The sequence below is a fragment of the Acomys russatus genome, chromosome 1, assembly GCF_903995435.1.
Source record: "Acomys russatus chromosome 1, mAcoRus1.1, whole genome shotgun sequence".
NCBI lineage: Eukaryota > Metazoa > Chordata > Mammalia > Rodentia > Muridae > Acomys > Acomys russatus.
This window is the reverse complement of record NC_067137.1, coordinates 28,478,814-28,491,701: the sequence shown is the minus strand read 5'-3', so window position 1 is coordinate 28,491,701 and position 12,888 is coordinate 28,478,814. Positions and strand designations below refer to the sequence as shown.

General features: G+C 47.7%; 1 protein-coding gene across 2 annotated transcripts in view; it reads right to left on the bottom strand.

Moving 5' to 3' along the window:
• Positions 1–12,888, bottom strand: part of Ldah (lipid droplet associated hydrolase) — an 868,625-nt gene that overhangs the window by 221,640 nt on the left and 634,097 nt on the right. Inside the window, exon 1 of one of the 2 annotated variants that reach the window (XM_051143347.1) lies at positions 2,546–2,550. The exons of the other annotated variant lie outside the window; for it this stretch is intronic. The gene's annotated coding sequence lies outside the window, so the exon portion shown is untranslated. Of the gene's footprint in view, positions 1–2,545; positions 2,551–12,888 lie in introns of those variants that run through there. 2 annotated transcript variants of the gene reach the window in all.

The following is a 12,888-nucleotide window of genomic DNA, read 5'->3' as shown; positions in this document are numbered from 1 at the left end:
GTGTGTGTGTGTGTGTGTGTGTGTGTATTTAAACATAAGCATTTCTACATTTTTGTGTCCTACATGTGAATGCACAGGGCAGGCACTGATATGACATGTGCATCTCCATGTCTGTGTATTTTGTTTGGTTACTATGTCAAGACACAGTGCTTAGGATATTTAACACTTAGACTCCCAGGGGCACTGACCAATACAAGAAGACACTGTATTGAAGTCATCACTCAGGGTCATAGGCAGCCTGAAGGTACAGAGGGATCAGAATGACAGCTCTTGGGGTGCTTTTGAGAATCTGGGGCAGCAGTTAAGAGATTTCAGTGTTCTGATAGCAGGTGACCTTCTTTGTACTACACAGTGATTCTGAAGTTACCAAAGATAAAGTTGGGCCAGTGAGCAGGAGAGTGTGTTCTGGCTAAGGTGGACTTGGTTTTCCATTCCAAGAGTGACAGAACTGGAGCGACTATGCACACATTGTGTGAGTTGGTGAAAGATGAAGCAAGATGACACTTGCGCAGTGTCTGGCACAAGGTCCTTGATGTGCCTGAAATACTAGATGTTACTGATGCTATCATGTTCATTACAAAAGTAACAGCGTGTTTCCATGGAGATAAGGCAGGTCTAACATTTAATCTCAGTTTGCTGTCACCAAAGCAAAGCTGTTTAATACCTCAAGAATGTTTCCCTATCTGTACAACACAGATCACTGTATGCCCCCATTGGTTTATTGTAGCATCACAAACAGTGTCCATACCAGGTGAGCTATAGACATGCCCTGTTATGATTCCTTCTGATGACATTGGTATGTCTGAGCCCTCTGTAGTGTGTGGGAGCGTGAAAACCTTATAGACCACTGGGACAAATATGTCATTTCGCAAAAGGATTGCTATGGTCTGGAGAGGTGTGACAGGAACTGACTTAGGCCCTCCTGGGCCTGTGGCCCAAGGATGTTGGCTGCGCCCTAAGGGGCTTCCTCTGGGTGTGGCTTTGCTCACTTTGCTAAGTCCTGGGATTCACAGCTGTAAGTGGGCCCTTGTGAAATGCTTGCACTAGATAAACTTTTCATTTCTCTCTCTCTCTCTCTCTCTGTCTCTCTCTCTCTCTCTGTCTCTCTCTGTCTCTGTCTCTCTCTCTCTCTGTCTCTCTCTCACACACACACACACACGACTTGGACTTGGATTACTTGGCTTCATTTTTCATGTATAGGCAGTGGAGTCCTTGGACTCCAGGCTCCTAGTGACTTTAAAGAAGTGAGAGGCTCTATCACTGGCTTCCCTGTTTGATGGCTGGCTTGGTGGGCTTGTCTAGGTGTGCCAGGTGAGCTGACTGTATTACCCAAGATCCTTCTCTTCACGTTGTAATGCCTGTGTTGGTGCTGTGTTTTAGGGGCATAAGAAGAAAATCCATCGTGATAAGGTCTGCCAGAATCTAGGTACCAAATACTGTAGAAGCTGGTTGCTGCTCTTAGGTGGGAGAGTATAGGCTGGCAAAGTATTTGACTGCTACTCTTTGGAGTATATCTTTGGAGATGGAGCCAGAGATAATAACAATAGCAAACACTTCCAGGGCCTTTCCATTCTGTCAATTGCCTAAGCAAATGGTATGTGTTAACTTTCACAGTCTTCACAAGAACACTTGGAGCTGTAATTTTATCGATGAAGAAATAGGGGTGTGAAACAGCCATTAAATGCCAGGCTGTGTCCCTTACAGAAAGGAGAGGAACTAGAACTCAGAGGCAGGGTTTGGGGATCTGTTCTTTCTGAGCCTCAGTTGGAGGATGGGACAAAGTGCAATGCCTCTCCTTCCTCTTTGGTGAGATTTAGTTAGAACACTGGGAAAGTGAGAGCAGCAGCATTGATGTAGGCAGAGGGAGGCTCTGGAGCTTTGAGGAGGGGCCAGGGCTCCCAAAGGGCAGCTGATGCCACATTCCAAGGCAGCCACGTACAGTTGCTTAGAGAGCCTCAGGGGGATGTTGGGAGCATCATTAATCACGAGGACCCATGTGGGGACTGACTCCACTTTGCCCTCTCCCCTTTAATTTCTAGCATTCTCCCTGAGAAAGGAGAGCCCTTCTGGGTCCTCTAGGATGGGCTTCTAGAATCATGGATGATCTGTGGCTGGGACCAGCTTTGCCCAACTTGATTGATAAGGCTTTGCTTAGCTCTACCAGACCCCTGGGCTCCCATCAAAGCTACAGAAGGGTCAAGGCTTGTGAAACCAAGGTCTGGCTATGGGAGTTCCCTGGCCATGGAAGCAGAATGAGAGAAATCTCACTCCCAAGAAGAGAGATACTCCTGGTAGGGGAGGTAGGGTGAGAGAGGGCTTGCCGGAGGACAATGATGCTGGGAGCTTTATAGGAATAAAGAGGTGGCATGCTGCTGGGAAATGGAAGTAAGTGGTTGAGGGCTACTGGCAAAGCCTAGTCAGCCACATCTGTGAGCTCGTGTCCTTACGTGTCAAAGAGTCTCCTCATATCACGTGAGCAGAGTTTTCCTGGTTTATCTAACCCTACACGTTCTCTCCAAGCCCCTGTGTGCACTAGGGCGTCGGGTAACTTGAGGTAAATGGATTGTCTCATAACAGAAGAACTAAAGACAAGTAGCTGCGTGCCTCCTCCTGAGCTGGAGTATCTTAGCTGAGCTCATCTCAGGCAGAAGGGCCACCAACCTCACTGGAGGTAGTGTGGCCTTTTCCTAGCCCCTCAGATCACTACACTTGAAGTTTAAAATCATGTTGAAAGACCCCCTGGTGGCTATTTCTTGGTACTGCAGTGTGAGCATCTGCTCTCTCTGGAATCCCACATGCAGCTCTGTGAGTACACGCTCCCCCATAATGTATGCCGGAGGGAGGTGCTTGGATGAGCTAGGAAGAAGACACAGCTTTCGCTAAGGCCTGCTTTAGCTTCCAGAGAGGGGATGTCCCTGGACTAGTCTTGAGGAAAACTGACCCAATACCACAGCATTTCCTGGGAGATAGGCCATGGGTCAGATCAACTCTCTTTCCTTAACTCAGTGTCTTCCAAAGTCTAGGAGAGGAAGCCCATCAGGCTTTATACATGTAAATGAATTTTAAGTTCCTTTCTTAACTAGTGACTAGTTCATATTCCAGCAGGCAACGGGCTCCTCCTTTCCTTGAGCAAGCCTGAGGCCAACACAATGTCCTCAGGGGAGGTGAGCAGTGGCAATGGGGAAGGGAGAAGAGCTGGATTCTCAGGGCTCTATGAGGCTTGGAAGTCACCTCTCTGGGGGCTGCCACCTCCAGCTTTATGCTCTGTTCACAGGCACTCACGTGAATTAGGCTTTGGCAGTTAATTCAGCACGCATAGAAAACACGCTCTTTTTACTTTTTGACCTAAGATCATGTTGGTGCCAATTTCCTTTTAAAATAATTCATTACCTGTAGGCCACTGGCGTGAAATCCCAGCAGTAGCACCCCATCGACACTCCCTCCTATAATTCTGAGGCCTCCGTTCTCTCACCCTCCCCTAGGGGGTCCCTGGCCTCTGTGTGTATACACTCATGTATTTTTTTTCTCACACATTCATTGTGTGGCTTTCCTTAATTTGGTGTCCCGCCAGGTGCCAGTGGGAGACCACTCAAACACTATGTCAGTGATCTCAAAATTGAACCTCAGGGCTTTTTTCCTGCCAGTGGCCCGAGCAGATGTGTGGCACACTTTATTAACTCAAGTACCCACGAGTTGAAAATTTCATTAGTTTGAGGGGAGGGCTAAGTCCCATCAAGAGACCTGGTCTGGACAGACTCTTTGTGTCGGGCTGACCCCTAGCAAAACGGATTATTGTTCTAAATGAGACAAGCGATCTAATGTTCTGCCTATTAGGCACCCACGGCCTGTAACCTTTTAAAATACAAGTGTGGGAAAAGAGCACGCTCTGCTACACCCCTGACTGCACATTCCTGACAGGTGGCAGCTGGCATCTTAGCAACTGTCACAAGGCGCCCAGAATTATCCAGTGCTTGCCTAAGGCCAGGTATTGGGTGGGGTCAGGAAGCCACCTGCCTTAGATGAAGGCACCCAGAAGAGCAGATATCAGCCTCCATTGCAACCTTGTGACTGGCCAGGGGATGGCTACAGCTAGGTTGTTAAACTCGTAGGAGCATGGGGGCTGTCTGGGCTTTGTTTGTCCAGGGTCATCCTGGCTCTGGGCTTTGCAGTGGAGGCTGTGGGACACAAAGATGGAGGCCTGGCTGGTTTGTTGTACAAAGAGACCCTCGGAGTTCTGGGCTGAGCCACTAGAGCGGCTCCACCCCTGCAGAGATGCCCCCCCCCCTTTAAAAGCCACCTCACCTGGGACTATTCCCTCGCTTAGGGAACAGTCACTCTTGTCCTGTTCAGCACTCAGCGGCCCCTCTAGCCCGTGAAGGAGCCAGTGGAGCTCCACTGGGGCCCAGGTGTGTACAGAGGATGACAGGGAAGAGATGGGATGAGGCATGGCAGAGGTCATAGTCACACATGAAAAGTAGACAGAGGATGTGGCATTGTGCCCATGGGGCTGAGAGGGATTCCTAGGACAGGAGGGTGGGCGCAGTGTGAGGATAGTTAGAGCAGTAGGGTGAGAAGGCTATGTGGGAAAGAGTGGAGCACACGAAGTGGGAGACAAGGGAGTTGTGAGCTGCTTCCGGACACCTGCCGTTTTTTCATGGCACACTTTCTCTGGATAAAGTTTAGGATTTAGACACAGGTGCTCCCCCTTCTCCCCCCAGGCAGAGACTACTTAGACAACATCTCTGGTGGCCTTCTGGTCTCCAGTGGGGCCTGCGATGGGGATCCAGCCTTTGACACACCCAGCCCTTTTGAGGTGGAAGGCTGGAAGCCTTGGAATGCAGCCTGAGGGCCTGGGCTTGGATCTTTCAGAGTCTTGGTGACTTGGCCTCCCAGAGAGCAGAGGCTAGAGAGCTACACTGGCCCCTACCTTCCAACAGACAGAAAGCAGAGCTGGTTGTAAAAACTTAATTAAATGAAATATTTTAACAAGAAATTCCAAGAACAGAATGCCCTGCTTGTAAGCAAGCCATCACGAAAATAAAAACTGACAGGAAGTGTGTGTTCTGTCAGCCAGCAGGGGCAAGTTTCTGCAAGGAATACACAAGTGTGGGGAGCTGGGCTGTGCTGCTCAAGTGCTGAGCGGCAGCTGGTTCCTGGGGGCAGAAGCCTGCTTGGCAAGGTCTGTGTGGGGCCGTAATCATCTGGCTTTGATGAGTTTGGACTACCCACCATAATCCATCCACACACTCAGACCTTTTCTTGCCATCTTCCATGAGCCAGGGAGTGTGTGAAGCTGCAGATGTACACTGCCATAAGCAGGTAGTGTGACAGGGTACCACGGAGGCAAAACTGAGATCCACACTCAGGAACGTTGGATTGCCCCTTACCCACTAAGTCCAGGCTCTCTTACAACTTGATTTACCTTTCCAGCTTGGCCTCTCCCTTCTCAGGCATCCGACTGAGTCCACAGTGCACAAAGTTGCACTCTCTAGAGATGGAGTATGCCCTTCCTGAGAGAAAACAATCAATCCCGTTTACAGGTCAGACTCGGTGTCATCTAGGATCCTTGTTCCCATACTGACTCTTATGGACCAGATGATCCAAGGACCCATTCTTGTTGGGATACGAGGCCATGTGATAAGATGCCTCACACCAGGAACAGGCGAGAGAAAGCAGGGGAGATTAACCATTGGGCAAACAGTTAATGCTGAATGAGCTCAGAAGAGGGTTAGGTGTTCTTGGAAGGAGGCATGGGGGGCTGGCGGGGGGCTGGGGGGCTGGAAGGGTTGGGGGGTACAACCTGGGGAAGGCTTGCCTGGAAGGGAAGAAGAGAGAGTGAAACCTGAGATTGGGAAGCAGAGATGGTTTGTGACTGAGGGACAAGAGAAGTTTGCCCTGGAGGAAAAAGTGGAACCCAGGTCACTAAGCGACTCCTTGTGCGCAGAGGCGGCGGGGGGATGTATGGGGGGGTGGGGGTGGGGGTGGGGGGGGGGGTGGGGAGTGTTGCCCTAGGCATGGACCAGTGATGGGAGGACTAAGAGGAAGATATCTCCTGTTCTCATCTCAGTCTGGGGTACAGTGGGGAAAGCACACAAGTGAGGTAACTTGCCTAGTTTTTTTTGTTTTTTGTTTTTTGTTTTTGTTTTTGTTTTTTGTTTTTTGTTTTTTTATTTCTTGGACTAGAAGTATCTCTGTGACAGCAAGAACAGGTCCCTTTTGCTACTTAGTGTACCCAATGCACACATTTTCTCAACTGCCTTAGCAGACCTGTTACCAACCCACTTTATACAAACTCCCTCAACCTCTGAAATCTGTATGCTGGACTTACTTTTTCCAGAATGGTCCATAGAACAAGAAGACACTTGTAAGAATATTTCCCATCAAGTTTTCTTATATTTGTAAATTTCAAGTACTCTTTGATTTCTAAGAGTGAACACTGTCTCACGTTTTCCAGGATCTAGTGAACATAAAGTGAAGCAGAAATCAAATCCAGTTACAATGTGGTGATTGCCTGCAAGTTCTGCCTCCTGAGAATCTCACCCCACTTCTTCCTTTAGGGCTGCAGAGTGTCTAGTGCTTTGACATCGCAGGTCGTCGTCTACAAAGTTTATGTTTAAGAATAGCACAATTGAGTTACAAAAAGAAAACCGTGTAATGTTTTTACCAAAGTTTGTGGGTTTGCATTGGGCTGTAGTCATAGCTTTCCTTAGTCCTACATGCAGCCTGTGGACCACAAGGCAGACACACCTGCTAGGCACAGAGAGGGAGAGGCCCAGGAAAGAATGTTCTGTCAGGGACTTGGGATCGATACAGCCTCTCTCCTGAGAAGCTACAGCCTTTATCATTCCCTCTGTGTGCAAGACTCCTATCTCTGCTTTCGGGAGAAGACAGGTGTCCAGGCCTCTTTTCACTCATTCACCTTGTCTCAGTAAAATAATTTGAAACTCTTGTTAAATAGAGCCTCCAAAACTCATGGTAGGGAGAACCATTGTCCCCACTGTATCCGTACAATGAGGGAGAATTGTTTTTAATGCTGTCTGTAGTTAGAACCAGTTAGCTTAAAGAAAGGCAACTGTTTACCAGTTTGAGGACAGCTTTGATTTTTCTGAAGAGTTCCAGCTGCTCTAGCAATGCCCCATGTGCAGCCTGCATGAGGGGGCTGTGGCCACTGATTTTCAATCATCCCACAGTGATGGGGGCTTCTTTCATTTGGTAGGGAAGCCTGGGTCTGAGGAGCTGGGGGCAAGTCGAAAGAGAATGGAAAGTGATAGAGAGACAGGAATAGATGGCTCACAGGGACAGGCGTGTTGGAAGCATGACCAGAGAACTTCAGGAGGGTATGTGGGGTGAGGCTTAATGGAACCATCCAGATGTTAAAGAGGACATGGCTGGACAACCCTGAGAACTCGGGCGGCCAGCATTTGGGAACAGCGTCTTCTCGCTCGTAATTCCCATTCCTTGGATTTGCTTAAAGCAGGCCACACTCTAGTATAACTCAATCCCCACGGTGTCCATATTGGTCAGGCTATAAGAATGCTGACCTAGAAGTTGTGTGACCTGTTGAAGGTCACACAGCCTTCTGTAGTGGCATACAGACCTGCTTTGGGGTGGATAACCCTGTTTATGGAAGGACTTCACCAGCTCAGGATGTAAATCCCTTGGAAGGTCAGATTTCCTCAGGGCATTCTCTCTCAGGTCCTAGAGCCCCCATGAGGATTCTGGGAGATCTGTATATCCCTGGAAGAGGGGAAGTTAAAGCCTAGAAAGTCCAGTATTTATATTTTCCCTAGGCCTGGAGTTACTGGGAAGTTGGGGCTGTGTGTGGATTCTGTCATAGCATTGTGCCTTTGCTGTATTCTGGGCTAAGGGGAGCTCTTATACCTTCACATCACACCTTTTCCTGTCAGAGAAAAAGAGCTGGTGGGTCATGTGAATGGGACAGTCAATATGCAGTCTGTCATGGCAGCGAGAAGCAGCTGCTGTGGAAGACATTGGCTCAAAGGTGCTAGCCTTAGGCAGTCGGGGGCAGCAGCATATTACCTCACGCCATAGACTTAAGCTCCCTGAGTAAATTGATCTAGGACAGTTATTCTCAACCTGTGGGTCATGACCCATTTGGGGGTTGAATAGTCCTTTCAATCGCGTATCACGTATCCTGAATATCAGATATTTACATTACGATTAATAACAGTAGCAAAATTACAGTTATGAAGTAGCAATGAGAATAGTTTTGTGGTTGGGAGGCCACCACAGCATCAGGAACTGTATTAAAGGGTCACAGCATTAGGAAGGCTGAGAACTACTGCTCTAAGGCTTCAGAGGAAGGGGAAGTAGTGAGAAAAGCCATGAAAAATGGACCCAGTGGGCTAACTTCTAATTCTGTAAAAAACAAAATCTGTACCAGGTGTTTCTCTAGGACAAAGGAAGTAGAGGTGACTAAGGCTCTGTGGGTATCTGGGGATGGTATCTGGCAGGAGGGAGGAGCTAGAGATTGTCACAAAAAAAGGAGAGAAGGACTGGTGGCAGCAGGGATAGTTCTAGGCTTGGAATTGGAGTGGAGGAAGGAACAGAGATGCCCTTTTCAGCAACTGCTGTCAGCTCAGCTTCCTCACAGGACAGGGACTATGATAGCCTCCTAGGACCACCACCCCCTCCCCTCATGAGAGGAAACACTAAGGTGTAGTGCTATCACAGAGTGGTTAATCTTTCAGTGGCCAGACAGCACACACTAGAGACATCCACAGAAGGAATGAGTGGTTTAGTAAGCTTAGGGAACCTGCAACTACAAGCCCTTCAACTAACCAGTCAAGTAAAAACACAGGAGCCATCCAGTAACATCCTAGAGGGAGCCGTGGGGATGGTCTGGTAGAGACACAGTTTGGTCTAGGCATCAGCATGGGTCAGGGTGACAGTGACTAATGCAGCATGGGATGGGTAAACTTCAGCAATGACCAGAGGTGGGTGTGAGGACCAAAATATGCATTCTGTGGATCTTTCAGGATTTTCCTAGAGGCACAGAAAGGAACCAGCTTTGGAAGTATAAGACTTCAGGTAGCGTGGGAGAACTCAGATCTGGCCAGCTCATCTGGAACACATAATTATTCTTTGGGTGACCACTTTGCAAGTGAAGTTCCTGTGGATCAAAGGGGTGACAGGGGTCTCCCAGGGTACGTCAGCTATTCAGGTGGCCAGCTCAAAACTCACAGCCAGGCCACCCTCTCAGGGGTGATTCCTTTCTTCTTGATCCATTTGCCTCAGTGACCCCAGGATTGTTGAGTCCTCATCCAGAGCTCTCCCAGGTTGAGGGTGACCTCCAGCCCCTCGTGGAAGTACTTCGACATTTTCATCTTAAACCTGAAAGTTTAGGACTATGCCTAGCCCAGAGGATAGGCTAGCTAAGCACAGCCAAAGACAGGAAGTAGCTTCCCCTTGAAGTGGAGAGTTTGTTCATTTAACACTTCAGGTGTCACAAAGAGGAAAAGGCAATGTGAGATAGTTTAAGTGATTAATGTTTGCCAGGCACTTAAAGATTTTCCTATTCCTCCTTTTGTATAAATTAGTCCATACATCAATATAATTTAATCGGTAGCATACTAACCATTCAGCATACCCCCTTAGGAGCAGAATGGGGGCCACAGCTGTAACCGTACCTCCTGTCCAGCTGTGGGCCTTCATTGTTCTTCCTCCTGTAACCCAGCCTGAATCTTAAGCTTATCATTGCCCTGTTTTAAAACTGTACTTTCAAAAAAAAAAAAAAGTCATTGGTTTTCATGGAGCTTTAACTCAATTCTGTCTGCTGAGACTTGTCATTTTATTCTGTATCATATTGGTACAGATTCTCTGCATCACTGTAACTGGATCTACAGGTCATTAGTTTTGATTGTTGCCACTGGGACACGGTCCATTTATCTCCAGTCTGTATATGAGCGTTGACATTTGTTATCTAGTCCAGCCATCCCAGCAACTCTAACATAAGGGAACCACCTTCATTCCCCCCGCACACCTACTCTGTTATGATCTGAGGGTTCAGAAAAGCATGTTATGTGATTCGTGATGAGGTGAAACTTGAATTTGTCACTGGATCTTTTTGCTGAGTGAGAGGGGTATGCTGGATTATTGTGTCTTTTTTCCCTGTTTACTGTATGCTTAGCATAGCTATGAGACAGCACTCTACCCTCCCTCTCTCGATCCTGTGTAAACATCTAATACATCACACCAATGTTGTAGCGGTACAGCTCTGCTCAAGCCAGTTTGATTATAATTCAAGGCCATTGAGTCTCCTGAAGCCATATTGGATCTGTTGCTCTGTGAGAACCTTGGTACCCTTCAAGGTGGGGACACTCACTGGAGGAGAAGGGCATGAAGCCAAGAGGCCCTTTGGTGGACTGTGGAATATTTGTGGATCTGGGTTCTTCACAGAGCTGGCGTCTCTTGGGGCCAGTGTCTGGCGTAGTGTCTCCACTCTGGCAGCCCCTGTGCAATGAGCCTTGCTGTCCTTGTAGTTCAGCTGATACCCCAAGTTGAAGCTTATAGACAAAGGTGGGGCTGCAGACCCAAGGCTTGAATGATTCCTCTACTCTAAGACTGGGTTAGCTAGTGTCATTCTGGGTAGAAATGGACACAGGACCAGAGCACAGTGCCCATTGCTTTGAGTACCACTGAAGCTTTCCTCAGATCCAGGGAGGAAGGAACCCATTTGGAGGATAAGAAGAACAGGGTTCTCAGCTTAAGGAGACACATGTACCTGCCCCACCAGTGTTTTATGAGGCTCTGGAATGCTATTTGTTAGTGACCACCCAGCCATCCCACCAACAAATGGAGCACCCTAAAGGGAGTCGTAGTGACCTCTTAATGTGAAACAGCATACAAAGAGATGAGCTAAGAGGAAGGGTCTGTTTCTGCACATTTATCTCTGGTTATTAGACACTTTTAGAGGGAACATCTGTTTGTCCACTCTGGCTCCCATATTGTAGGCCCCACTTGAAGGCTGTTTTGGCCCTTTCTCTGACTGAATGGGGACTAAGTCATAAATTAGGATCAGAAGGGGCCCCGGAGAATAGGTTGTCAGAGGGGGCTTTTACTCATCTTACCAAGAAACGAAGACTTGAGCTCGTCAACCGTTCAGTCTTCAAATGACAAGGTAAAGGAAAGGGAGATCACACCAAAGGTACCTGGGATCTCAGTCCACAAATCCATTCAGTACAGGGTTTCTGCTGGGTACAGTGTGGTGAGCTTTGGCTGGGGCTGGGAGTCAAGTCAGAGCATGGTTTGGTCAAGCAAACAAAGTTCCAGGGTCCTGGGCAGGGTGCCATTATTTGATTCCTCCTTTGATTTGAACCTTGGATGTTTGTTTTATAAGAGGAAAATCTGTGATTATAGGAAGACTTCCCACATCACCTCACAGTATGTTCTTAGGAGATGTCCAAGATGATTCAATTGCTGTATAATAGGCCAGTTAATTATACAGTGAGAAAACATTGTGCTTTCTTATTCGTTTTCTAGAGCTATGTACTGTCAGTGTTACATTGTCCCCATCCTGTTGAGTGTTGTTCTCTAGCTTATCCTAGTAGGAAATTTCCATTTAATCACAGCAATATACATTGGAACCTACTGTGTGATCCCACGGGTGCTTTATGGCTGTGACAGTTTCTGAAGTTCATCATCTGCACCTGTTGTCTCCCTCTCGTCACATTCTTTCCAGTTCTACTTTCATAGGTTTCACAGGTTCAAGACTCTGAGGTCTGCCTTGCTCATTGCTATGGCTTGAGATCATCCCTAAAGTTCTTGTCCTGGATCTCCAAAGCAACAGCATTGTGATAAGGGCACAAACCTTATGAATGGGGGAAGCATTTTTTATCAAGGGAGTTGGTTAGTTATGAAAAGGGAATTCTATCCAATTTATTTCCTTCCTTCCTTTCATCCTTCCTTCCTTCTTTCTTCTGCCTCTCTTGCTCTTTCATTGAGTTTGCTTTTCATTCTGCTATTTCATGACTGTGCGCACTGGTTTTAATGCTGATTTGACACAAGCTAGAGTCGCCTGAGAGGAGGGAACCTCAACTGAATAAATACATCTATAAGATCTAGCCAAAGGCAAGAATGTAGTACATTGTCTTAACTAGTAATTGATGTTAGAAGGCCCTGCCCATTGTGGGTGGTGCCACCCTGAACTGATGGTTCTGAGACCCACCCCATGGGAGACAGCCAGCCGCTGGCACTATTAATGTTACTCTGCTATGCTTGCAGATAGGAGACCAGCATAAGTCTCCCCTGAGAGGCTCCACCCAACAGCAGATTGAAACAGATGCTGAGACTCACAGCTAGACATTAGGCAGAGCTCGGGGAGTCCTGTGGTAAAGTGGGGGGAAGGATAGAAGGACTTGGAAGTGACAGGAACTCTACAAGAAGACCAACAGAGTCAATTAACATAGGGCCATGGAGGCTCAGAGAGACTGAGCCACCAACCAAAGAATGTTTGGCTGGACCTAGATCTCCTACATATACAGCTGATGGGCAGCTTGGTCTTCATGGGGGTCCCCTAGCAATTAGAGAGGGGGCTGTTTCTGACTCTGTTACCTGCTTTTGAATCATGTTCCCCTAGTTGGGCTGCTTTGTTGGACTCAGTGGAAGAGGAAGCATTTAGTCCTGATGTGACGGGATGGGTTGATGAAGGGGCTCCCTTTTTCTGAGAAGAAGAGGAGGGGGGAAGGGGAAGAAGGTGGGAAGACATGAGGGAGGGGGCTGAAATGGGAATGTAAAGTGAATAAATAAATAAATTTTAAAAGGAGAAAATAATAAAAAAGTAGGCTGAGGAAGCCATGAGGAAGAAGCCAGTAAACAGCACTTCTCTATGGCCTCTGTATCAAGTCCTGTCTCTAGGTTCCTGCCCTG